This window comes from Lygodium microphyllum, chromosome 16 (assembly GCF_053477565.2).
Source record: "Lygodium microphyllum isolate KBCC chromosome 16, Lygodium_microphyllum_v1.1.10, whole genome shotgun sequence".
NCBI classification, from domain to species: Eukaryota; Viridiplantae; Streptophyta; class Polypodiopsida; order Schizaeales; family Lygodiaceae; genus Lygodium; species Lygodium microphyllum.
This window is the reverse complement of record NC_141150.1, coordinates 89,268,535-89,270,514: the sequence shown is the minus strand read 5'-3', so window position 1 is coordinate 89,270,514 and position 1,980 is coordinate 89,268,535. Positions and strand designations below refer to the sequence as shown.

Below are 1,980 nucleotides of genomic sequence, written 5' to 3'. Positions count from 1 at the left end.
GACACGAAATACAAGACTATGGATAAGAAGGTGAAGCCGGTAGTTGTACCGCTTCCACTTGACAGTGATCAGCAAATAGAGAAGGCTGCCAAACAGCCAATTTTGAGGAATCCAGAGCATATAGGCCATAAATTTTCAGCAGAGACTCTTGCTGAATTAAAAATTGGAAATTGTGATTTCTTACTACCCAGAGAGAAGAAATGCTTTCAAGATATGCTTGAGTGACATGGAAGGGGGTTTGCTTTTTTCTCGCATGAGATTGGATGTGTGAATCCAGATATTGTTGCTCCTATGGTGATCTTTACTATTCCTCATATTCCATGGAACCTCCGACCTATTCCAGTGCCTAAGGCACACTGTAATATTCCCACCCGTGAATATTGACTTCCCACACACCGCGTAAACCTCGTGCAAAGGTTATCCTTCTTGTTGGAATTATCGGCGGTGTAATGAGTGACCTGCACGCTGTCAAAGAGATCGTGCAAGAGCTGCAGAACACGGGGTTCAAGGTACAGCAAGAAATGAGGCTAATAAGAAGAACTCAAATGTTGGATGTCATCAAAAGCAAAGAACTATATTGCCTATACCGATCACCTCCTCGACTACTCAATGGCCAACACCTAGAATCCTTGGCACTAATACAATATTCAGTGTCTTTGAAAGCCAATAGTTGCTATATCAGATATTGATCTTTTCCACAATCTCCATGTAAGCTTCCTATACACAATCAAAATACCTGAAACATGTATTTCAATTGCCTGTACCTCAAACTCCTACATAGAGTCAATCTATTAAGCTTTGTTCAGAAGTTAAGCGTTCTCTCACAAACATATACCCCATTATACATTCTTTTGATTCAAGTCTGCTTTGAGTTGCTCAAGACCTGATGTGACAAGCTACAGCAAAAAGCCTCACAGTTCTTATAAACAGATGTACAGAACCAAAAGCTGTTGAGCAACTTATACAATAAAAGGAATGGAGAGTTGAGTGGAAAGAGCGCAGTTTTATATGACATCCAGAAACTGCAATGCAACCTGTAAACTCCAATGTTGCTGGTTTAGAATCTTCAGTTGAATCAGGCCTTGACATCATGGTATTCCCATGAGGTAAGCTTGGGTGACTTTCCTTTACGGCAGTTCTTAACATACCTATCATTATCTGCAGGCCTTTCCTTTTCTGTGGCACTTGATAACATAGACAAGATATTGATGCAAACAGAATTCACGGTCATTGCAGGGGACCAAGAATCATACAGAATATCAAGACAAATGTGTCCATTGCTGTATATATGGGGGTGAATTGGAGGATTGCCTGTGAAGACGACTTGAGGAGAATCCAATGGATACTTCTCAAGGAACTCAATAAGCAACTGGAACTGCTCGCCTTCATAGAATGTACCAGCAGCCCCTGAGAATTCTATGGTTCATCTCTGCAAGTCATCTGTCGGGTTAAGCCTGAATCCCGTGGGAGTGTTGTTCTGCCAGTCTGTTATTTCCCTTTGCAAGCGATTGATGGCGACTCTTCCAAGGCTCTGAGACGAGGGGGTGCTCATGTTGTGTTCGCTTGTCGATGTTGCTGAAGGCAACGCTCTCTTTAATCCCATCTGAAGCTCGTTCTTCTCTCGCAGACAGAGCCTTTTATTACTCTCCTAGACTCCGACAGACTGAGAGCCCCCACCTATTCGAATTCTGTTCTTCATTGTTAATCTGATCCTTGCTTTGACCAAGAGATTGCCAGACCTTGGCTTCCGAATCCAATCAATGACCTTGCCATCCAACAACATAAATGCCGTGAAGTGCGTAGCTGTAGTAGGCACGCCAGGAGTAGATGTAATCGGCTACGTGCAAGTCTTCGCGCTTCACTTTGTTTGAGAGCAGCCCATGTCTGTTAACGCAATGCCTGCCAAATCTGCTTAGTTATGTGCTGGAAGGACGCCGATGCACAAGTCACACACTTGCGGCGGCATTGATCCGGTTTGGC

At 43.5% G+C, this 1,980-nt stretch overlaps 1 pseudogene; it reads right to left on the bottom strand.

Moving 5' to 3' along the window:
* Positions 1 to 839: 839 nt before the first annotated feature.
* Positions 840 to 1,552, bottom strand: LOC148023097 (ubiquitin-conjugating enzyme 15 pseudogene; annotated as a pseudogene).
* Between the last annotated feature and the right edge of the window lie 428 nt (positions 1,553 to 1,980).